At 37.1% G+C, this 26,334-nt stretch overlaps 1 long non-coding RNA gene across 1 annotated transcript in view; it reads left to right on the forward strand.

Annotated features, from left to right (window-relative positions):
• LOC120532215 overlaps window positions 1-10,899 on the forward strand; it is a 37,664-nt gene extending 26,765 nt beyond the window's left edge. Inside the window, exon 3 of the long non-coding RNA XR_005634258.1 lies at window positions 10,852-10,899. This is a non-coding gene — a long non-coding RNA (uncharacterized LOC120532215). The remainder of the gene's footprint in view (window positions 1-10,851) is intronic.
• The last annotated feature ends 15,435 nt before the right edge of the window (window positions 10,900-26,334 follow it).

A 26,334-nucleotide genomic window follows, 5' to 3' on the forward strand; every position in this document is an offset into this window, starting at 1 on the left:
ACTCTTGTATCACACCATAAGTATCTACTCTTGTTTCACATTATATCTGTCAGATGTTCAAACTGGATTGATGTTTTACTCTATACTGGTCAAATGCAAGTAGAAGTGGTTGTGTGAGTGTAAGTGTGGCATGTGATGAACTGGCATCCCTTCCAGGTTGGTTGGTGTCTTGTACTTAATGCTGCTGGGGTAAGGACCTACTCATAACACACCACTGTGTGGGAATAGGCTGTTTTGAAACAAGTGGACAAATATTGACCTTTACTACATTTTCCACATGTAGAAATTTCATGTTTTTGTACTCATTACAAAACACAAATTTAAAAAATAGTAGTTAAAAAACTTGTTAGTTTTAATGTGATACATATTAAAGCCTACTTTAGCAAAGTTTCTGATGTTTTCTATTTTAATTCAGTCAAAGCCAATATATGTTTATTCATGGAATGAATAACTCTTGAGAATTTTCATAAATGACACCAGAAGTATCACACTTCTGAAAAGTAAAGAGAAGAACAAGTAAAATGATGTTGGGGCTCCAGGGATACACTGTTTAATGTCTGGGTTGTGAAAATGAAGGAAAATGGAACATTGGTGACCAACTAGGATGAAGGTGTACAGTACTGCTTTTCAAGCTGTCAGGGTGCTTTGATTCAAAGAGACATGTGTCATCTTGGGAAGCAAGGTCCAGAATCAACTAGGAGTTCCTGTTTGGTGGAAACTTTATAGTTGAGGAAGTGGAAGAGGTGGTGCTAGTGACATCAGAACCAGAAATGACATCATCATTCTTCCAGGGTGTTCCACTCCATTCTAAAGAAAATGGAAACTGCATTAGTATCACAGCCCAACCTTTCCTTGTATTTTTATACAAAGCAACATCTGTGAGGCACTTCAAATGATCGTGTAAGTAACTTATCTTTTTGGGAATATATTTCAAAAACGGTTATTTGTATAATACTAAACAGGCAAAATGAATGTACCAGCTGATTATGAAGGATGTATGTAGCATTCCTGAGTTTACTAACTAGGCTGAAATATTGCCATGTGGGAAATCACCCCAAGGCAGCTCATCTCACTCTTGAGCTGCCTCAAGCAAAGCTTGTACTCATGTTCTCTGCAAGCTGTATAAAGGGCTAATTATAGCCCTTCCATTAAAACAGCCACCACATATAGTCTCATCTCACAGGATAATTGCTCACTTTATTATTTTAGTAAATTCCTCTCCCAAAGTGTTCAATTTTCATTGACAAATACGTTGGAAGAAATGATTCTGTGGAAAAATATCTTTAGTTTCCTCATATTCGTTTTGTGCCTGTCCACAAAGAATGTCACTTTTCATCTCAAATGAGCTATGAATATTAAGCATTTTTCACTATTAATAGTCTTTAGTTAAGAAACTGGCCATTCGTTCTGAACTTTTTGTCCAACTGAGTGTCACACGGAGCCATAGACTGGTTAGGAAGCAGAATTATAACAATCACAGTATAGTATACTGTGCAAGCTGACTTCCAATAAACGATGGGTTCTATTGGCATTTAGATATTAAGTTTCTGCTAAAGGGCGACTTTATAGCATGTGTTTATGATGTTTTTACCACACTGTTTTCATGTACTGTTACAAAATATAGTTGCACTCATAAGCCATTATCCAAGTTGCATTAAAGTGAGTAAAACACAATTATAAAAAATAAGGTGCATTCCTTCAGAAATAAACTTGATGCATTAGGATTAAAAGTTAAAACAGAAGTAAAAAACTTAGGGGTAACTGTTGACTGTAACCTGAATTTTAAATCGCATATTCATCAGACCACTAGGACAGCATTTTTTCACTTAAGAAACATAGCAAAAGTTAGACCTCTTATATCATTGAAAGATGCTGAGAAATGAATTCACACTTTTGTTTTCAGTCGTTTAGATTACTGTAACGCACTCCTCTCAGGACTACCCAAAAAAGACATAAATCATTTGCAATGAGTGCAGAATGCAGCTGCTAGAATTCTAACTAGGAAAAGAATATCCAAACACATTTCTCCAGTTTTGATGTCACTATACTGGTTACCTGTGTCTTTCAGAATTGACTTTAAAATTCTGCTTATGGTTTATAAAGCCTTAAATAATCTCACTCCATCTTATATATCGGAATGTCTGACACCCTATATTCCAACTTGTAACCTTAGATCCTCAAATGAGTGTCTCCTTACAATTCCAAAAGCTAAACTTAAAAGAAGTGGTGAGGCGGCCTTCTGCTGTTATGCACCTTAAATCTGGAATAGCCTGCCAATAGCAATTTGCCAGGCTAATACAGTGGAGCACTTTAAAACACTGCCGAAAACACATTACTTTAACATGGCCTTTTCATAATTTCACTTTAACTTAATCCTGATACTCTGTGCGTTCAATTCATCATAATAACTATTCATGGTGGCTCTAAAATCCTTACTGATCCCTGCTCTCTCTTCTGTTTGTTTTTCCGTTTTTTTTTTGTGGTGGCGGCATGTGCCACCACCACCTACTCAAAGCATCATGACATTGATGGACTAAAAGCCAGAAGTCTACGTGACCATCATCATCAAGTCCTTCCGTGAGAACCCTAAATACAAAGAGGACTGTTTCATTTATGTTAGGTAGAATGACCAGAGGGGACTGGGCGGTCTCATGGTCTGGAATCCCTACAGATTTTATTTTTTCTCCAGCCGTCTGGAGTTTTTTTTTGTTTTTTCTGTCCACTCTGGCCATCGGACCTTACTCTTATTCTATGTTAATTAATGTTGACTTATTTTATTTTCTTACTGTGTCTTTTATTTTTCTATTCTTCATTATGTAAAGCACTTTGAGCTAATTTTTTTTGCGTGAAAATGTGCTATATATATAAATGTTTTTATTGTTGTTGTTGTCTCAAACAAACACAGTAATTAAGTTTTGTTTTGTGCAACATTAACCATGACATTGTGAAAATGTCCTCCTAGGTGGCAATTCCCTGAGGTGTGTGTAAAACACACTTGAAATAAAGATCCAGAATTCCTCACACTTGAACCTAATCAAGGACTTTGTTAAATGGTGCGACTCAAATCACCTACAACTGAACACCAGCAAAACCAAGGAGCTGGTGGTGGGTTTTAGGAGGACCAGGCCCCTCATGGACCCTGTGATCATCAGAGGTGACTGTATGCAGAAGGTACAGACCTATAAATACCTGGGAGTGCAGCTGGATGAAAATTGGACTGGACTGGAATGCTCTGTGTAAGAAAGGACAGAGCCGACTATACTTCCTTAGAAGGCTGGCGTCTTTTAACATTTGCAATAAGATGCTGCAGATGTTCTATCAGACGGTTGTGGCGAGCGCCCTCTTCTACGCGGTGGTGTGCTGCGGAGGCAGAATAAAGTAGAGGGACGCCTCACGCCTGGACAAACTGGTGAGAAAGGCAGGCTCTATTGTAGGCATGAAGCTGGACAGTTTGACATCTGTGGTGAAGCAACGGGTGCTGAGCAGGCTCCTGTCAATCATGGAGAATCCACTGCATCCACTGAACAAGATCATCTCCAGACAGAGGAGCAGCTTCAGCAACAGACTGCTGTCACTGTCCTGCTCCACTGACAGACTGAGGAGATCATTCCTCCCCCACACTTTGCGACTCTTCAGTTCCACCCGGGGGAGGGGGGGTAAATGTTAACATTATACAAAGTTATTGTCTGTTTTTACCTGCATTTTTATCACTCTTTAATTTAATATTGTTCTTTATCAGTATACTGCTGCTGGAGTATGTGAATTTGGCATTAGCAGGCCAGCCACCAAAGCTTTTAATGGATAACAGGATATCCTTGATGCTTTTTCTTGTGCCTATACTGCTCTTAACAAAGAGGAGAGATGACTATATATCACAGGTAATGGCACTCTACATCATCACACCCACTATGTTGTGACACAGTTCAACTTGCACAATAAAAATGCATTCTTCTAAATGTGTCAGAAATGTTACTATACTAAGTAATCTTACAGTATTGTTCAAAAGTTCAAAAATGGGTAAAACAAGACAGCTTTCACAAAATCATGCAAGGACCAGTAAGGCATTTGTTCCTCACACTACACACTCTGATGTCCTTGTTGTCTTATGTATTTGCCCATCAGGTTCTTCCCCTTATTTTTCTTTCCTGGTCAGATCCTAATTGCCCTGTTCTCTCAGGACAGAAACATACACTTTTGTATGAAATCTTCAGTTTCTTGTCAATGTGTCTCATGGATAACCTTCATCATTGTGCTTTAAACAATAGACCAGCATGTTTCTTGAGAAAGCTGCTTCATTTTTGAACCCAGAACTGAACTTTAGGAATGCCAGTACCTTGCAACTCATGTGAACAGAATAGGTTTCAGTGGTGCTAATGAAATTACAAAGGTTTCTCTAATAACTAATTATCACATGAACGTGACTAATTAAGGATACACTAAGGGAATTGACCATTAGGGCACTGAAGGAATTACTGCTGAAAATTAGGCTTTCCAGCCATTTGTGAATAACAAATTAAAATCAGTAATTTCAGGCAATAATAGCCTTTATAAACATTGGTAATGCCTTGGCTATATTATTAAGTAAATGTAATGGTATCTTTGAAAAGGTATCAATTTCTATCAAAAACGTGAAAATGTGTGGGTGACCCCAAACTTTTATATGGTAGTTTATGCGTTAAAAAAAAAAATAGAGAGAAGCATTAGCGAAAGCTTATCAGGCCTTAAAGTCATCATCTAGCCATCCATATTCTTACCAGTTTATCCTGTATTTTCCCATAATTATTTTCATTTCTAACAGAGATTTTTTTTCCTTTCAACTCAAAGTCAATTGTCTCTTGTCCTCTTTGAGTTCTTCAGTTCAATTTAAGTATCTGTTATTTATTAATTGGTAGCTTTGAGTTCTATTTGACTTTCACTTATCATTTCAAAGAAAGTCTTTCTGCCCTTTTTATGAAGTATTCTGGGTTATTTTATAAAATGAATTACTAATAATTGGCTATTTAAATGCAATTATTCACAGTTACGTTTTATCTCCTATAAAAATTTCCATCTAGGATTTTGTTCAATTATTATTAATAAATATTTCAGTGATTACACTTCAGATTCTTTCATGCTACTGCAATTTTTTAATTGCAGCTGAGGTTCAAAATGTTTTGGTTGGCTAAAAGTTAAGTCCATCTTTTATGAGCAAAGTTAGATTTTCATCTCATAATAGTAAAAGTAGATTCAGAATCACTTATACATGCATCCTAATTGAGTGATGTGAGCCTCTTCTCACATTGTTCCTTGTTGACATCGTAATTCATTTTCATGGTGACCATGCTCTTTGTGAAAGATCAGCAAATTAAGCAACCTTCACTGTCCAAGTCTGATGATTAGCCCTTTCTCATCATTACCGAGATCTAATTTTCTGGTCACACTAGCTTTAATTACAAGGCCAGAGTTTTTATATACATCTTTGGGCATACCCAGATATCCATCCATCCATTATCCAACCCGCTATATCCTAACTGCAGGGTCACGGGGGCCTGCTGGAGCCAATCCCAGCCAACACAGGTTGCAAGGCAGGAAACAAACCCCGGGCAGAGTGCCAGCCCACCGCATGGCGCACACACACACACACCCATACACCAAGCACACACCATGGACAATTTAGAATCGCCAATGCACCTAACCTTTGGACTGTGGGAGGAAACCGTAGTGCCCGGAGAAAACCCAAGCAGACACAAGGAGAACATGCAAACTCCACGTAGGGAGGACCCCGGGAAGCAAACCTGGGTCCCCTAACTGCGAGGCAGCAGCGCTACCCACTGCACCACCATGCCGCTCTACCCAGATATTGATTGAAATATTAATTTAAAAGGCAGACCTGTCTTAAAGCTGTCATTTAAATGAAGGTTTGAAAATGCATGGATAAAACATTGAACTAAATGGTTTGTGTTGAATCTAATGATTAACAACTATCAGTCTTGGTGGCGAAATGTACAGGCTTGTTGATGTTTGGACCTTCTAAAGTATTAACTTGAAAAAAGTGGTAAAAATCTGGTCTGGTGAATTTGCAACGTCCGCCGTTCTGTGATCACGTTCATTGTCTTTTTATTTTATAGTCATGAGACAGAAGTAAATGTGGTATAACTGTATTTAAATGTTGGAGACTGAAGATTCATGGTGTATTGCCAAGGCATGTCAGATCTTTTTGAAGATGTGTTGGATGTTTTCCTTTATTCATCCAAAATCTGCCATAAAGAAACTTTTCTTACTTATTCTGTAGATGTTTTTGTTTTTTGTCATTTTCATTTGAAACATTTTTCCAAGTGGTAAAGACAAAACATAGTAAAGATAAAATGACTGGAGACAAAATGAAACATTGCAAAACATGTCAAAAACTGTAGACCTTGATATCTTCTAAATCTTTGATTTGAAACAGTCTATTGAAAGGAAATCTTAAGGGTCACTTCTGGTAAAGAATGAAAGAATTATTGGTATACATTAGAACACTCTAGATGAGAACAGGCCATTCAGCCCAACAAAGCTCGCCAGTACTATCCACTTGTTTCCTCCAAGGAAACATCAAGTCGAGTTTTGAAAGTCCCTAATGTCTTACTGTCTACCACACTACTTGGTAGCTTATTCCAAGTGTCTATCGTTCTTTGTGTAAAGAAAACTTCCTAATGTTTGTGCGAAATTTACCCTTAACAAGTTTCCAACTGTGTCCCCGTGTTCTTGATGAACTCATTTTAAAATACAAGTCTCGATCCACTGTACTAATTCCCTTCATAATTTTAAACACTTCAATCATGTCACCTCTTAATCTTCTTTTGCTTAAACTGTTTAGACTCAGCTCTTTAAATCTTTCCTCATAATTCAACCCCTGTAGCCCTGGAATCAGCCTAGTCGCTCTTCTCTGGACCTTTTCTACTGCTGCTATGTCCTTTTTGTAGCCTGGAGACCAAAACTGCACACAGTACTCAAGATGAGGCCTCACCAGTGCATTATAAAGGTTGAGCAGAACCTCCTTGGACTTGTACTCCACACATCTTGCTATATAACCTCACATTCTGTTAGCCTTCTTAATGGCTTCTGAACGCTGTTGGGAAGTTGATAGCTTAGAGTCCACTATGACTCCTAAATCCTTCTCATAAGGTGTACTCTCGATTTTCTGACCGCCCATTGTGTATTCAAACCTAATATTTTTACTTCCTATGTGTAATACTTTACATTTACTGACATTAAATTTCATCTGCCACAAATCTGCCCAAGCCTGTATGCTATCCAAGTCCTTCTGTAATTATATAACGGATTCCAAATTATCTGCTAATCCACTTATCTTGGTATCATCTGCCAACTTAACCAGCTTGTTACTTACTGTATATTCCTGTCTAAATCATTTATATATATTAAAAATAGCAGCGGCCCTAGCACTGACCCCTGTGGAACACCACTCTTAACATCGGTCAGTTCTGATGAGGTTCCTCGCACCATCACCCTCTGCTTCCTGTGTCTGAGCCAATTCTGCACCCATCTAAAAACATCACCCTGAACTCCCACTTCTTTTAACTTGATGCCCAAGCTCTCATGTGGCACCTTATCAAATGCTTTCTGAAAGTCCAGATAAATAATATCATAAGCTCCACTTTGATCGCATGCTTTTGTTGCAACCTCATAGAATTCCAACATGTTAGTAAAACCCATGCTGACTGTTCAGAATAACTCCTGTACTTGCCATGTGTTGCTCAATCTTATCCTTAATAATTCCTTCCATTAATTTTCCTGTGATGCATGTTAAGCTTACTGGCCTATAGTTGCTTGGATCTGCCCTGTCACCCTTTTTATATAATGGGATGATATTTGCCATTTTCCGGTCCTTTGGAATCTCTCCAGTGCTCAGTGATTTCCTAAAAATATGTGTCAAGGGTTTATAAATGTACTCACTAGCCTCCTTAAGAACACGAGGATAAATATTATCTGGTCCTGGTGATTTGTTTGATTTCATCTTATTTAATCTGAGCAGCACTTCTCCCTCTACAATTTCCAAATCCCTCAGTACCTCCTTAGTAGTCCCATTTACCTCTGGGAGGTTATCCACTTGCTCACTTGTAAACACCTCAGAAAAATGTAAGTTTAGGGCATCTGCTATTTCATTGGCCGTATCTTTTAATTCCCCTTTACTATTCCTGATGAACTTGACCTCCTCCTTAACTGTTCTTTTACTACTAAAATACTGAAAGAATCTCTTGGGGTCTTCTTTCGCCTTATCTGCTATATTCCTCTCCAACTGTCTTTTAGCCTCTATGATATCCTTCTTAATGGTTGCCCTCATGTTCTCATACGCGCTACGATTCACTTTGCAGTCATTAGTCTTATACCTTATGCCTTATACAGCAGAAAGAAAGAAAGAAAGAAAGAAATGAGATCAAAGATGCTTCAAACATGTGGAACTGTCAAAACAGTCAAAAATTTCAGTCCCATGGCAATACTCCCTTCTGTGCTATATAAAGTAGCAATAAAAATTATTGCAGGAGGAGAATTCAAGCAAACATGCACTCTTAAGCCTCCTCGGATGCTTTTTATCATGTAGTGCAGAGCTGAGAAAGTTGTTTAAGTGTTTGTTTGTCAACTAAATATAACAACCTGACTAGCAGATGGCTGCACAAGAATTTGGTAGCCGATTAAAAGGAATACTCCACCCAAAACTGGTATTTTCTTTTTGTGTTACTTACCTCATGTACCTTGTAGTGGTGGCCAAAAAAGCAATTTCAATGTCTTTACTAGCAAAATGAACAGACCCCAGTGATGGGAGAATGAGAAACAAAAAAAGAGAGAGGAGAGCTTTGATGTCTCATGCTGTCAAATGAACAACAGAGCAAATATCAAGCCATTTACACTTCCATATGATTTCTGCAAAGTACTCTTTCAAAACGTTCTAAGTTCTAAACAATTTAAGGAAATGCAATCAATAAAAATATATAATTGTTTGCAACTTGATTCCTTAGCATTTAAAGCCAAGGTGGAAGAAAAGAATTTGGGTGTAACCATGGATTTTGACCTTAACTTTAAATCACATATTAACCATATTTCTAAGACTGAAGGAACTTTGTAAAAGTTAGATCACTTATAGCATTGCAAGGTGATGAGAAATTAATGTATACTTTTGCTTTTAGTTGGCTAGATTACTGTAATGCTCTCTTAACAGAACTACCAAAGAAATACATCAATCAGCTGCAATTAGTCCAGAATTCTGGAGTAAGAGTCTTAATCACAAAAAGAAAAGCTGACCACATGCTACCAATTTAGAGCTGTTACATTGGTTATCTGTATCCTTTAGAACTGACTTTAAAATATTACTAATGGTATATAAAGCTTTAAATAATCCTGCTTCTTCCAATATTTTGAAGTGCCTGTCCCCCCTGCATTACAAGTCATAACCTTAGATCTTCTAATGGCAGTCTGCTTTTTATTCCAAAAACTCAGCATAAAAGAAGTGGTGAGGAAGCCTTTTGCTGTTATTCACCAAAAATCTGGAGTACTTTACAATAGAGATATGCCAGGCTAACGCTGTACATCATTTAAAAAACTCCTACAAACACATTTTTTTAATGTTGCTTTTTTTGTAGCTAAATTTTAGTTCTACCCGTAATAAACTAGATATTCACAAAATTATCAAACTCTCCTATGAACATGCAATCATTATTAGTCTTTACTTTTCTCTTTCTTCTTTTCTGGTTCTTCTGTGGTGGCATTCAGTACTACCACCTCAATCTGAACCTGACCTGTGCAGCCACCTGTGATGTTTGATTGAAAGCAGATACCCCAGCCTGCCACAATATCTGCGTCAAATCCTTTATGTTAGGAAGATTTATGTTAGGAAGAATGCCTAGTGGGAGCTGGGTTGGATTTTTGACTTGGAACCCCAACAGAATTTGCTTCATTTCCTGCTTAACTGGAGTTTTCTTTTTTCTTTTTTCTCTCTACCCTGACCATCTGACCTTATCATTGGACTCAGATTTAGAAACTTAAAATTCAATTCTATATTTAAGAAATCTATATCTCTTAATTATATATCTGTCTTATGTAAAGTGCATTATGTATTTTTGTATACTATTTATTCTTTATTATTCTTATCTAATTTTAATTTGTTTTTGTATTTTTGTTTTTTGTTTTGCTAGTAAATATTTCTTTGACATTTTGTAAAGCACTTTGAGCTATATCCTGTGTATAAAAATGTGCTATAGAAATAAATGTTGTTGTTTTTACTGTGACTGAACAAATATATTAGTTATGTTCTTCTAAACAGGAATAACTTTTACTTGATTAGAAAGATGAGCATCTCAATATTTTCTCATATTTGCTGTAGTCGTATGTGTTAATGGTCACTCTCAGACATGGTGGCAATAAGAGAACTATAAGTGATTGACCACTGTGGTTATTAGGAATAAATAACCAAACAATCCTCTCTTGTAATTTGTTCACCATAATTGTATACTGCATAAAGCAAGCTTTTCCAAAGGCTTTTGAATAAGAAAGCATGGGAGGTGAGAGCATCAGAATCGATGTGTCATTTAAGCTTGTCAGGCAAAGATTTTATTAGGAATCATGGGAAAATGAGTGGAGTGCTTGTCATGTGCCACTTGTAGAAGAAAGTACATCTCCAAAGGCATTCGTAGTAATCATCCTAAGCCTGTCAACCTGTCAGTTGCACAATGATTTCTTGAAGCAAGCCCTATTTGAAGGCAGATGCTGTTACATAAATGATGAAGCTTCAGGGTTATTTGTTAAAAATACAGTGGTTCAAAAAGTCACAACAAAATTAATGAGTCATGTAAGGTAAAATATTCATTTTGTTCTTTTCAGACAATGCAGAAGAATCTTTTTGAAGTACAATTAGAATTCTTCCCCTTATGGAGGTATGAATTTCAAGTTTGAGTTTTATTTTCCTTATCTAACAACTAGAGTATAGTAGAAACTTTAACTCATGTTTGTTCTCTGGACTGCTATCCTGTTCAAGGTTGGCTCCCGGCCCCGTGACCCTGAACTGGATTTAAAGGACTCAGTGATGAAAGGTTAGATGCATATTTTCCTGCATTAATTATGAAAATATCAGTGGAGGCAATTAAAAAGCAGGACATATAAAGATATTGCAGTTATGCAAAAATTCATCCAGTATACAGTCTAAAAAGCAATTTAAAATACATTCTTCATGATCCAGTTCAGGGACATGTAGGCAGGAATCAATTCAAGTTGCAATGGGCAGTACCCACACTCATTATGTTGTGAATAAATAATGGTATTTGACAACTGCAGTGTTAAAGGATAGCAGACAGATAATCAGAGTACCAGCTATTCATGACACGTACTACCTTGGGATTAAAACTAACTGAACCCACTGGCATGGATTTGATTGCCGTGGTACTATAACATTAGAAACAAAAAAAAGTTTGTGCATCATTAACTCAGCACAGATTTTATTACTGGAACTTCTCAGAATAGATTTCTGTAACAGATGGAAAGTTACATTCTATGATATTTAGGTAAATGCCAGCCCTCTGATTGTCATTTTCTTCTAGTTTGTTTGTGTCCCTATATGACATATGACACTTTATATAGCACCGCAATAAAAGTTTGAGTTCTCTTTTAGTCAAAAAGTAAAAATGGTTCTGTCTCTTTCTTGTGATGACCTCAGCTTTATTAGTCCTAATAATTGTTGGAGATCCATAACCTTTGGAATCTGAGGTAGCAGTAGTTTCATTTTAATTCATAATAATAATTACATTTATATAGTGATTTTCGAACCTAGTCAAAACACTTTACATAGACAGTAGGGAGCCACTTCAACCATCACCAAATTGAAGAATCCACTTGGATGAGGTCATTTTTTGTGTCAGTACGTTCACCACACATTAACTGTTAGGTGGTGAATGCGTTAATAAGATAAGCAGCCAATTTGAGACATGCAATAGGGAGCAAGAAAGACCAATTTTGCCAGGATATCAGGGTACACCCATCTCTTCTTAGAAGATACCAAGGGATCTTTTTATGATCAGGAGTAAGGACCTTGGTTTTATGTGTACTATCTGAAGGACATTAACACATTTTTACAGCACAGTGTCCATGTCTCTACACTGGGGCAGTGGAATCCACACAAAGACCACAGTATACAGTATGTGCCCAATGATGGCCTCACCAACACATCTTCCATCAGCAACCATTCATTGTTCCATCAGTCCTGAGTGATCTACAATGAATTCTTTTGTCTTAGCTATTCTCAAGATCAGTTGATTATATCAGAACCATTTTGTCAATTCTGTTTGTGCCTTTAGCCATTTTTGTTCCTTTTCTCATATGGCCTAACTATCGTGGGTTCAAACTACTGCAGTGACTATCTACTGTATTGGTAACAAACTAATACACAGATTGTTTCCTTAATTAATTGAGTACTCTGTACATAAGTTGTTTTATCTTGGTAGAGTAATATATGTATTGCTCTACTTTCCCCTATTGTATTATTAATATGCAGCCTTAGAATGCCTAATCTCACAGACTTACCACTGTATATAAGATATTATTTTATATAACTTATCCCCACCTTCCCTTCTATATCTATAACCTCAGGCAATTAGATGTAGTAAAAAGACAAGCAGGAGTTAAGTTACACATAAAATAATGTATTACTGATAATATTCATAAATAATAACAAAATGCAAAGTACATTTGAATATTGGCAACCATACAACCTGATAAAATGGTGGTGTGTAATTCAGGTGGCACACAGACTTGCAGTTACTTAAAATGTCTCTAGTTAAGGCATCATTGGTGCTCAGCTTTCAGCCGCATGTCTGTTCAATATGGTTGCTGAGCTGTGCTCTTCATTGTGTTCTCTTCATCCTCACAGGTTAGCAAGAGAGATGCTTCTTTCATCATATGTTGGTGAGAGAGAGAGAATGTGGTTGAGCAAGTACATTTATAGATGTTCTCTCCAATTCCTAGAACCAATAGGACATCATGGTACTTAAAGGCCTCTGAGACAAGCCAATTCCAAACAGCCATATCTCAGACCAATGGGAGAAATAGTACATTTAACACCTGCAACCCCCCAAGACCATATGTTAAGCTAACCTGGCTTTGTGTGGGGGATCAAACTGGTTTAAGACACATCCCCAAATCCTGTCATAAAATTACAAAGAGACAGTCATAAAAGGGTTGGGGGTTGTGCAAACACGAATACCTCTCACCACTTGGTTTGCCTAAATTATAAATAAAGACATACAAAACATTTATCAAGTTATATGCAAAATCTCACATCACAACACTCCACCCCGATGAATGTTTTGTACAATGTCTTTAAATTGTTTCAAGAGTCTGATGCATAACTTGTGCATTGATTGGCAGTATTTGCTCTCCCAGTGTTAAAAGTTGTCCGTGACCATTTGTCCATTACATATCTTCTTTATTTCAAAGACAATCTGAAGAACTTGGAAGCGCTCCTGATGACTTGTATCTGCTCCAGCTTGCTTCAACTGTTTCTTTAGCTTTCTGCAGTCTTCATATGTCATCAGATCTGGTGGTTCAAAATGAGACAAGTCCACACCTTCCACTAAACTAGCCCACTACAATTTAGTCTATTGTGTGAATTTTTAATCTGTTTTGTGTCTAACTGCTAATTAGACCCCTGTCCCAAACTATCTGTTTAAGCATATGCAGCTGTACAATTAACATCAAAATTTGAAAGGTAACATGCCACAGGTGCCAGTACAACCACTTCTGCCCAAGTGACAGCACATGTGCCACTGCATAAACTGTTCACAAACCAACATTTGTGGCCCCTCTGCACACATTTGGGGTTGACTTAGTTGCCTCTTGTGCTTTCCTACCCATGGTGCAACTCTTGACTGCCATCAGCCTTTACCAGTATAGGCTGGCATCACCACCATGAGACATCAAAGCTATGCAACTCTCATCATTCCCCCCGTAGGCCACCCCTAGAGTTGTTTGCTCACCATATGCATACTCATTGTGCTAAACACCTCGGTTCAGAATTGGCCCACTGGTCCTGTGCCTGTACCACAGCCGACAATCTCAGCAGGGCTTCCATATTTTCCCAATTAGACTATACCTAAACATCGGAGCCCATATGTCTTGCAAATGTATCAGCTGCACCTGCTTTCCTGAAAAGTTCACCAATTTTCTTAGTATACATTTTCCTTAATAGTATTAATTATATTAATTATCCCACTTAATTAATTAATACCCAGAATGTATACTTTATGAGCCCAAAATGAATCCCCTTATTTTGGCATTCCTAACTGGTTTGTTCAGTTTCCACCCCTTGGAATATAAATTTGCTGCAGTAATGAACAAACCTTTCCTTTTAAACTATAGCTATTGTGACTAGCCTTATTATTGCATGACTTGTGGACTTGTTACTCACTTAAACCCCAGTAAGTGTCTTTTCTTGCTGTCTCTTCAGTTCTTCTTCATGTCTTTGTCTTTGGTCTTTGCATGTTGTCTTTTCTTCATTCTGCTATGTAGGCAGGTCTGCAAAATGGAAGGTGACAAAGCAGTTTCTGTCCATCTCATTTTCTTGGCTGTCGACCTGGTGCCAAAACTCAAACTTTGCTTCCAGGCATTCATTGGAACAGCTTGGCACTAGTGCCACGCCACTCCAATGTGCCAATGGTAACCCGATCTCCTGCATGGATTTTACTCTGCTAATTGCCTTCACTATTTATTACCTGCACCAAACCAAAGTCCATAAAAACCTTACTATAGAAGTAGCACTATTGCAAAAGGCCAGAAAATTGAAACAGAAATAACTGTTTTCCCTTTCCTGTCTTCCTGCTACCCTTCTATTTTTTTTCATTGCCTGTGTGTCCTTTTTTTATTGTATGGTAACTACTACCTGAAAGTGTGGGCTGAAACCTCTCCAGAATCCAAGTCTAAATCCAGCATTTCTGCTAAAACTGACCTGTGTTCTTTACTAAAGACCAGCTCACTTTTCTCCATTTTATTGCATGGAGAGTCATAGGCTGTCTTTTTGAACAACTGGTCAGTCAGGTTTCGAATTACTGGACCTAAGTGTGTGTGCTTTTTAATTACTGCTGGCCCTAGCACAGCTGTTAGGACCTTCACACCCCTGTGCATTCCTGGCTTGCTAGCTGAGCTTCCTGCTGCACCATCCCCCATCCTTTGTTCTTTGGCTTGTCCTGTTTCATTCAAACCAACTCCTAAACTGGTGCACTTTCTTTCCAACTCAGCCATTCTTGCACTAGCACATTCAGACCTTTCACACACAAGCACTTGAATTCCTTTCATTTCCATTGTTCTTTGTTTTAATTCCACACTTTCTTTACTCAGTATCCTTAAGCCAATATCCAGTTCATGCCCTCTAGTCAACAATTGCCATTCACACTCACCAGCTCCTCTGCCTTCTATCTGATCTCTTTGTCCTAAATCAAATTTCAATGCAGCACTGGTTACCTTTCCTAACAGTGGTGAAATATCTATCAGTGTAGCATGCTCTTTAAATACTGGACAGGCCTCAGAATTACTTGGAGATTGTGGTGCAGTGGAGAATAAAGGAAGAAAACACCCTTGCTGTTTTCCCTTCCTTTCATCTCTCTCCTTTTCCTCACACTCACATTCCCACTCTTTATCTGAGCACTCATCTGTCTCATGTAAGTCACCCACCCATGTTTTAGGGTTCCAGTCTGATCTGGTTACTGTTGCCCTAACTTTCACCATGGGTGGTTTTTCTTTTTTTTCCACTTCTTTCACTGCTTTCTACTTTAGCAGCGGATGTTCTACATGCTAACACTTCACAATTATCACACCAACTGTTACATCTTTCAAAACTCTCACTCAACATTCCATAACTTTCACTTTCATTCACTTTGCTATTTTCTTCCTTATCATGATCTTCCTTATTACCAATAATACAAGCTAGTAAACCTCTTATAACAGCAGCTGTCTTCTTTAAACCTGATCTCTGTTTTCTTGCTTTTAATCCTTCCAGCCCCTTCCATTTTGTGGCACACTCAGCTCAGCTTCTGCTTTCTCTACCTGAACTACAGGTTTCCTAGCTTTAGCCTGCTTCCTCTGCCACTCCACTGGAAGATGGCTGACTTTAAAATGAACTTAGGCATTTCTAAGTCTACAATTTTCTCTAATACAATTTGCCAAATTCGTTATGGGTTGGCCTACTTTTGCCCCTGTAAGCAAACATACACATACATACACAAAGATTCTAAATGAATAAGTACCGTATGAATGACGAATGCATGTCCCATCACTCCCTAGCACTTTAACCACTTAAATGCCGTATGAATGACGCATGCATCTTTCACCACTCCCTAGCACTTTAATTAGGGACTCACTACCACCAGTACTAACAAACATGCGGGTGTCCTTGTGACACACATGAAGTCTCTACACTTTGTTGGTTATATTCCATTCAGCAACCAAACAATGTTTTACTTCCACCGCATTTGTACACTGGGTGCCCTAAAATTCACATACATAAACAAACACATACATCAAAACAGTATTTGCAAACAGGGTGCAAAACTTGGTTACCCCAAAATCCTGCCGACTACGCCAATTGTTTTATCTTGGTAGAGTAATATATGTATTGCTCTACTTTCCCCTATTGTATTATTAATATGTAGCCTTAGAATGCCTAATCTCACAGACTTACCACTGTATATAACTTATCCCCACCTTCCCTTCTATATCTATAACCTCAGGCAATTAGATGTAGTAAAAGACAAGCAGGAGTTAAGTTACACATAAAATAATGTATTACTGATAATATTCATAAATAATAACAAAATGCAAAGTACATTTGAATATTGGCAACCATACAACCTGATAAAATGGTGATGTGTAATTCAGGTGGCACACAGACTTGCAGTTACTTAAAATGTCTCTAGTTAAGGCATCATTGGTGCTCAGCTTTCAGCCACATGTCTGTTCAATATGGCTGCTGAGCTGTGCTCTTCATTGTGTTGTCTTCATCATCACAGGTTAGCAAGAGAGATGCTTCTTCATCATATGTTGGTTAGAGAGAGAGATGCTTCTTCATATGTGGGTCAGAGAGAGAATGTGGTTGAGCAAGCAAATTTATAGGCTTTCTGTCCAACTCCCTACAGCCAATAGGATGTCATGGTACTTGAAGGCCTCTGAGACAAGCCAATTCCAAACAGCCATACCTCAGACCAATGGGTGAAATAGAACATCTTATCTCCTGCCCCCAAAAGACCATATATTACACTAACCTGGCTTTGTGTGGGGGATGGGGGAAAAGACTTTAACAAAGAAATGCTCATCAAACTGGTTTAAGACACATCCCCCAAATCCTGTCGTAAAATTACAAAGAAAAGTCGTAAACATGGGGGGGATAAACAAGAATGCCTCTCACCAAGGTACCACTAAATTACATTGGTTTGCCTAAATTATAAATAAAGACATACAAAACATTTATCAAGTTATATGCAAAATCTTACATCACAACATAAGTAAATGTAATATATGATGTATAAGAATGTCACACAGCATTTCGTGATTTCATAAGTTCCTCAGTTGTCTTCAGAGCTTTCTGACTCTTGGCTGGAATGAATGATGGAGTTTCTACTTGACAACTGACAAATGTTTCTCCAATAAAAAAGTGTTGAGTTTAGCTTTCAGATCCACATAAGATTACTGTGTCATATTGTGATCCGTTGTAGGTCAGGCTCAGCTTTTCACCTGTTTTCATGTAAAACCGAGGGTGTTTATTCTCTAATAAAATATCTCAGCTTCATCCTCAGCCTATTAACTTTTAACACAGCCTAAATGCATGTGCTACACATATGAGGACCCTGCTTAGTAACTGGCAGTCTCAGCTGTCAGTAGATTGGAGTGTTTCCATGCACTTCCCAGATTACTTTTTTGTACAGCATTACTAAGCAGAATCAACGCACTTTTACATATATATTGTTAAGAAAAAGTATGTTTGTCTTAAAATATGGTCTGATCTTCATTTAAGTTAAAATACTGAACAAACACAGTCTGGTTTAACTAATAACATACATTGTTCAAACATTCACAGTGTAAATTGGAAGAAGTACAGCACATATGCATACAAAAAAATGTAGCTCAAAGTGCTTTACAAAATGAATAAAAATAGAAGACACAATAAAAAATAAACATAAGTCAACATTAATTAACATAGAATAAGTAAGGTCCGATGGCCAGGGTGGACAGAAAAAACAAAAAAAAAACTCCAAGGTGAACCCCTAGGCCAGCGTTTCTCAACTTTTAAGTATTTGCAATCCGAGTTTTCATAACAGCTTTAATTGTGCCCCCCCTAACGTTTTTTTGAAAGGAGCCCACTAATAACAATTTGTTCTTTTTTAATTAATGATATATCATAGATGCATATTTTATTATACCTAATTAACTTTTATCGACATTTATCTAACTATATAACTGTATTTATTTTTGTAGTATCATAATGTAGTTTAAGTTAATTTGTTTTGGTTTCAATAGATGTATTTTTCATATTTTCGATTCTTGTTTTCTTTTTTTCACATCTTCGCGCTCCCCCTTTTTGTTATTTCGTGCCCCCCTAGGGGAGCCCGCCCCACAGGTTGAGAACCACTGCCCTAGGCTGATTAGTCTGGCAAAAGTTAACTGGAGTCCAGCCAATGGTATGAGATTGAAGGTGTAGATTAGGGATATTTTGACTAACAGCTAAAGGAATTAAGATCAGCAGATTAACATCTCTGTTCATGAGTCTGTCATACACAAAATATTGAATCATCATGGTGTCCACAGCAGTTTGCTAAAGACCACTTTGACACTCCAAAACGCTATTGGAAAAATGTTTTGTGGACAGATGAAACTAAGATTGAATTGTTTTTTGAAAGATACACAGTAGTATGTATGACTAAAAAGGGCACAGCATACCAACGTGAAAACGTAATTTCATTCATAAAGTACAATGGAGAGAGAGCTTCATGATTTCAGGCTGCTTTGCTGCCTTGGGTTCTAGATAGTTTGCCATTATCATGGGGCAAATGAATTCCCAAGCTGATCAAGGTACCCTGCAGGTTAATATCATGGTGGCTGTCCACCAGCTGTAGCTCAATAGAAGCTGGATGATGCAGCAGGACAAAGACCCTAACCATCTAAGTACTAATCTACTACAGAATGGGTTAAAATAAAAAAAATCTGCTTATTGTGGTAACCCAGTCCTTAACCCAATAAAAATGCTGTAGAGTGACCTCAAGAGAGCCACTCACACCATATATGGTAATCTATAACAGTTCTGAAAAAGAATGGTCTAAACTTCCTCCTGAACTTTGTGCAGGTCTGATCCGTAGCTACCGTAAAAGAGCCTGTTGGAGGTTATTACTGCCAAAGGAGATTCAACCAGATATTAAATCCAAGGGTTCATTTACTTTTTCCTAAGCACACTGTAAGTGTTGAAATGGTATATTCAATAAAAACATGAAAGATTGTAATTGCTTGTATATTATTAGAGTAAGCATATTTTGTTTGTCTATACTTGCGACTTAGATGAAGATCAGATTACATTTTATGAATGGTTAATTGAGGAAAACCAGGTCATTCCAAAGATTCCACATACTTTATCTTGTCACTGTACCTGTAATGTAATTTATATGTATTTCTTTATTTAAAATATTTTTTTTTTACTTATAAACACATGTCTACCTTCTCTGTCTTACAAATGATCCTCTCCCTCCAGCTGTGTAATGCTGTGAGAAATCCAGTCAGAAAGATTTGGAGCCTTCACCTGGGATTTGTTGAGGTTACAGAAGTCAAACAACACTTACAAACTAAGGAAGTAATTAAGCTGCATTTAGGCATTATGAGAAATTTCTGAGTTCTGTTGTGAAAATTGAGGAGGCTTGTTCATAACATCACACAATTTGCCAAAAATACAAATGAAAGCCATGTGGTTTAAAATAACAAGCTAAAGGGGTCACTTTTTTGCAGAATAGTAAACAGTTTGGGATCCGCTCTGAAAATATATTTTTCACCTCATCATTAGTTTAGAATGCCTCCATAGGCACATGTAGAATTTAAAATTTCTGTAAGTTGTTGTATCATTTTAACTAGGAGGATAAAACGCATTCAGCAAAAAATGTCCAGAGGCAACATAATAATCAGAGAAAAACATAGGTTAGGTAGCCCACCAGAACAATATACACAGTCTACAGTTAGCCATACAGCAGATCAACTTGTGGCCTCAGGCAAGTCTTAGGTGAAACCCAGATGTATTCTTTTTAGATGCTGGTGCATTTTCTTTCAAACTGAAATACTCCCAAATCACCTTCTGACACCTTGTGCAGGAACATCATCCATGCTGTTTTTGCCTTCTGTCATTTTCCAGTTACTCAAGGTAAAATTTCATTGAGGATCTTTTTTAATCAAATTAATTGAGTAGAACCCCACTTCAAACTAGTCATTGAAGATCTGTAACCTAAAAGATCCAAGGGAGCTTGTAAAACTCAGCATGCAGTTACTTTGAATTAAATATTTTTGGTTTGTTGCCTTGTCATCCAAACCCAAGTTTGATCCTCAACTGTTATGACTACTTTGTCGTGTTGATCTGTTTCCCACATTATCTAAAGGCAGTGGGTGAGAATGACTTGCAAAGGACTAAAGTGCTTTTCATAACTTGTTTCTGGTTTAAACTCATTGCTGCCTTCAGGGTCGGCACTACACAAACTTGTATAGAAACAAACATGTACAAAAACATAAGGATTGTGGGTTGGAGAATGAAAATCTAAGCAGGACTTAAAAATGTCTTCCATGTGGAAAGGTTATGTTGTCTGTGAACTTGACTGGTTTCCTCTGGTGCTTCTTGTAGCTTATAACAGTCCAGACACTTCCGATTAACCCAATGCTACTTAATATTACTATTTAATGTGTTCTGTCATAAAGTGGCAAATTTCTCACTCATGCTAGGAAAGGCTACATCTACCCCAGTCCTGATGAGATAGAAGGAGTAATGCATTACAGATACACATATCCTGAAGCAGGATAAAAGTGTCTGCTGCACCTGTCATTAGGGCTTGTCAAGGTGCTACCCAAGGCCCCTCCATTTATTTCTAGTCTGCTTTAAACCACACCTTTTGTCTTGCCCCTCAGTCACTGTTTCTAAGCAACTGATGTATTCAATTTACCTGGTTATCAGAAAATGTATATTTCAAGAGAACAAACCTAAAGTTAGTGACTTTATATTTAAAGAGGGCAAACCATCATGCATATGCATGATGTTACGTAACCTTGTTTTTCCACTTGCTTCAGCTCTCTTTAGTTTGGATTTTTAAATCTCTGCCTGCTCTGCATGTTGCCTGTATTTTTTCCTTATGTGATAGTTTTTTGGGTTTTTTATTGTTACAATTCTGTCTCCTTATGTATCAGGAGTGTCTTTTCTTTTGTGATCACATTTTTAGTTATTAGACATGTATACTGGTTGTCTTTTATGTCAATTCCATTGCTTCTGACTGTGCTCTTTGTCATGGCGTCCTGCACTTATTCCAAGTTAACATGCTTCAACACTGTGTTTGACTTTTCCTGGAGCACTACAAGGAGTATTTTTCACAACTTGAATGAGAGAATTCCAACAGTGGCTCAATTTCAGGAACAGAAGTTGTGTCCACATTCTTGTTGCCACTGGAATGTCAGTGATCAGCTATCTGCTTACTTTAATTTTAAGGATGAACATCATTATGCTGATTAACAAAGCAGGGGATCCAAGGCACTAATTTATGTTAGTGTTTTAGAAGTAGTTTACAAGTCAGAAGCACTGAGCAGAATGTTGGCAGAGCGGTCTGGTGAGTAAGGTAAAATATTAGTCATGTCATGTCAGTCAGTCAGTCATTTTCCAACTTGCTATATCCTAACACAGGATCACGGGGGGTCTGCTGGAGCCAATCCCAGCCAACACAGGGTGCAAGGCAGGATGAAATCCCGGGAAGGGCGCCAGCGCACTGCAGGGCGCACACACACACACATCAAGCACACACTAGGGCCAATTTAGGATCGCCAATGCACCTAACCTGCATGTCTTTGGACTCTGCGAGGAAACCGGAGACACAGGGAGAACATGCAAACTCCATGTAAGGAGGACCCGGGAAGCTAACCCAGGTCTCCTTGCTGCGAGGCAGCATCACTACCACTGCGCCACCGTGCTGCCCTAATATATTATTTAGAAGCTAAAATGATCCTAGAGAGAAACCAGAGAAACACCACAAGGGAGATTAGCAACTACACTATATTGTCAAAGACATCCCTGGAATTACTACAGAGCTGAAGGATTTGTTTGGAGTCACATAGCACTGTTATTGCATTAGAACAATATATCAATGCATTTGCTGTTGTATTAGAGAATGAGTTTAATTACCTCCTTCAAAGTACAGTCACTACTAGTTAGGGTTACAGAGTAAACCGGTACTGACAAAATATTGAAAAACTCATTTTTTAAAATGGTACAGTACCAGCATTTAGGTAATCTTGGTATTGGGAGTACTGTAAATGGTCGTTTTTAAGCACCTTGCACTCAGTTGTTTCTTAGCACGAGCACATCAGCTGACATCCCCAACCCTCTTCGCTCTTTGAGGAAATATACATATTAAATCTACCTCATTTCACCAATGCTCCCTTGGGTTTTGAACATACAGTATATATTAATAAAAGTCCACTTGAAATAAAGGACCACAACCACTTCTCTCACCCACTCCTTGTATGGATTTGATACAGGGGACCATGTATAAAAATGTCTGCCATTCCAAAATGGCTCATACAATATTTTTGGTAAACCCCTTAAATTAAAACTGCAAGTCTACATTTTTATCACATAATTGTTGCTTTATTTCAAATCCATTGTGGTGGCATAAAGAGCCAAAATAATGAAAATTGTCTCAATGTCCAAATACTTATGGATCTGACTGTAGATGCTAAACAATAATCCAACAGAATAAAAATAACAAATAACATATAGTTATACAAATAATAAATGAACAGAATAGTATTATAAAGAAACAATTGAATGCAGTAATGGTAATTAAAATAAAACAAAAAAGAAATGAAAATTAAACATAATTAAGAGGAGGAACACTGGCTTAACCATAGTATAAACTGCTGCAGTAGTTTCCCATTGCTGTTGGCATGCTGCTTTTGATTTGATATTTTTTATGATTTTTGGTTTTGGCAAAATAAAAGAAAGAAGCTGACCTAGGTGTCTAGAATATGTTATCTCTTTTTTCTTAAATAAGGCAGACCTAAATATCCTCTTTATATGTCAATCAGCATGGTCAAGACTCTTCTGTTTTTCTCCCTGTAGTTAATGGAATCAGGATCACCTCTGCCTACTTTCACCCAATTTAAACAAAGTGGGGAAAATGAATGGGTGGATTAATATATTGTTACACAATGTAATGTAATCATAAAAATGTATTTGAAACATCAGCAGTAACACAAAAAAGAAAATGGTAAATATCTCATACAAGTGGAAAGTAATAATGTTTTTACTGTTTGAATATCACAGTTGAGCCTAGGCTTTGTCCATGTCACCTCCCATGACATTTTACATTTGTCATTATCCCTAACTACTTTGAACTTAAATCTGCCATTGGTTCAGTTTCATTGGGCCATTTTGTGATTGCAGAGTCTCTAACATAATCGTGTTGTGTTGATCAAGAATTCATTTCTGTAACAGTATTTGAGCCTACGGGAAAATATAGTAGGCAGGACTTTGCAATTAACATTGGAGCAATACAGAGCACATCACCTAGAGCCACAGCTCAAGCACTTATTCTTGTAGCCTGTGTACATTTTTGAGTAGGTTTGCCCTGCTTTCTAGAAGCTTGAGGAGGTTAATGCTGATTCTTCTCTGTAGTAGACACATCTCCTGTTTTTGGGTATTTAGAAAGTGTTATCTTAAATGACTAGTTCTGAAATTGTACTAAGTATTCACTAATCTGATATTCTGAGTGCATCAAATAATTTTCAGTGTTACGATTCTCAGTAGTTAAAGAGTTTGTGCTTCTTACACTTTAAATAGCAGAGCTGCTCTTCAGTTTTTATATAGAAATCTGCCTTTAATTAGGAGTTTAAATGAAACACCTCTTACTGAGTTATTTGTTAATTGGTTATTATTTGACAGATTCTTTGTAGATGTGTTTCTTTGATGTTTCCCTTAAACATACACAGTTATTGAGATGGCAAAGTTCTAAGCATTGAGTATGATGCATAACTGAAGTAATTTTGCAATCCAAGTAAACTTGTTTTCAGACATTTAGCACAAATTCAAAGAGAAGTGAGGAACACACAAAAAAGCATTGTAATGAATGCAGAGATTATAGGACTTCCAAAAGCATCAAAGAGGATTGGGCAGTTAATCCCAAAAGTGGTATAAAACACCTGTGTAGATGTTAGGGATTGTCTTTTGGCAAGTCCAACTTGCTGAGCATTTGAGTAGCAGAGCAGAGTATGAGAGGAGTGCTTTGGAGTAGACCTTCAGAGTAGACCTCCAAGTTACTTAGTGGAGTGGAGGCGATCACTGGGGAGCAGAGGTGGGGATCTTAGTAGCTTTGTTCTTGTTTAACCTTTTTGATTAATTTTCATTTTGATTATCTTGTGGAAGAATTTTCTGGACTTTTGATTATTCTTTGTGAAGAAAAAACATTTCATTTTGATTACCTTTTATTACAGAGCTCCAGAAGGTGCACTCTTGTATAAATGTGTAAATATTTCTTATTTTTCCTTTTTGTTTATTTTTGTTGTGTCATTGCTGAGATTGTCTGTGGAACTGAATTTTCATGACGCTGATTTTTGATTATTGTTTTTAATGAACTGTTGCAATAGATGGACAGCTTTTCTTTGCACATCTGCACATGTCTTATGTGTCTCACTCACTCCTGGTTTTCTGGTCAGTTCATGATCTTAGATGCTCATTGATCAAAGTTGTCCAAAAAGCGCAGGGCATCACACACACTGATAGCCAGGGTTTACCAAAGCATAAAATATAAATCCCACTTGTAGAACTGTCCCAAGAAAAAAAGTGTTTGAAATTAGACCACTGCACACATTTAGTCAAGTGACATCAGTGCCAAAGTCTAACAAATGTGTAGCTTGAAGAATTAGTTATTTATTTTGAAAACAGCATGTTAATCAACTAGTGACTTGCACCTGAACTGAACGATAATACTTAACCCTTTAAACTCTGTATCATTTATGCCTGTTTTCTGCTACTTTGATTTAACTGGATGTAAGTTTATCACCCTTTACACAATATTTGTGATCTACCCCACAAAATAAAGGTCAGATAGTTCCCTTTCATAATTTTTATCCTGGGAGAATTAGTTATATTGTACATATATATTGCAGCAGAATATGTTGCAAGTTCAAAAAATTGTTAACAAAAAAGCACTTTGGGGGTGGGTGTTGCAGTAATGCAGCACTTTGACTATCTTTGAAGAAAGAAATATATACATTGCAACATGGTGTTAGAGTGTGAAATAAGGTATTTCAATTGCAAAATACTATACTTTAATTATAACAATTAGGAAATGAAAATAAACGTGTTTTTTTTTTTGTTTTAATCTGCATTATTGTTTAGTCCCACTGGTGGGCCCAAAATAATGGGGCTGAGTTTAAAGGGTTAATATATTGCAGAACATTACCAAGTCAGAAAATGTACACATGGTAAAACATTCAGATGCATTTGGGGTCTGTTTTGAATGTTGGAAGATTTAAAATTTTGTTTACGTATTCATCAAAAAGGCAGACTTCACATTTTGTTGATTAAACTTTTTTGTAAAAGTACGTGATAACCAAAAATAAGTTATAATAAAATGCATTTATATGTACTGTATTTTAGACCATACAAAACACGTGTTTTTTAATATTATTTTACCATATTGTCTACTTAAAAACCAATATGCTTCTAGTGGATGAAATTGTTTTCAAAGATGCCATATTTCAATGAAAGTGATCCTGAAATTGTATTTTTTTGTTTTATTTTATTGTTGTGTAGAGATTATAGCTAATTGTAGTTCAGATTTATTAAATATATTATTTATGAAAGATGTACCCAATACTGACTTAAAATTTACTGTATATTGTAGTTTCAAGCTAAAGATTTTGGCTGCATTGAACCATGATGTATAGCAGTTAATTGTGGCACTTTCCAAATAATTCACAGTGTCAGAGAAATACCAAATCATTATAATCTATAGATAATGCAGTTCTGAAATTGTTTTAGTGTAACATGAAAAAACATTTTTGTTTACACTATGCATAATAAACCATGCTCAGGGAGACCCT

Source organism: Polypterus senegalus, chromosome 7, assembly GCF_016835505.1.
Source record: "Polypterus senegalus isolate Bchr_013 chromosome 7, ASM1683550v1, whole genome shotgun sequence".
NCBI lineage: Eukaryota > Metazoa > Chordata > Cladistia > Polypteriformes > Polypteridae > Polypterus > Polypterus senegalus.